Raw genomic sequence first — 271 nt, forward strand, 5'->3', positions numbered from 1 at the left:
TGAGGGGTGTGGGGGGGGTGAGGGTAAGTTCGATGCCTTGTCTTCTTTATCGGGATTCGTATCTTTGGCGGCTCGCTATAAGGTGGAGGAGGTCGCGGCGGTGGGAAAAAATAGTGAAGGCGGTATAGCCTGGGCTTGCGAGACGCATCCCGTATATGGAGGTGCATTTTTTGTAGGAAGGTGGGTTGGTAATTTTTTTTTGGTCTGTTTTTCTTTGTCTATTTCGTTATTTCTGTTTCTCTTTTCCATTCTCTATTTTTCTTTCTCTCCC

Source organism: Penaeus monodon, chromosome 19, assembly GCF_015228065.2.
Source record: "Penaeus monodon isolate SGIC_2016 chromosome 19, NSTDA_Pmon_1, whole genome shotgun sequence".
In the NCBI taxonomy this organism is placed as follows: Eukaryota; Metazoa; Arthropoda; class Malacostraca; order Decapoda; family Penaeidae; genus Penaeus; species Penaeus monodon.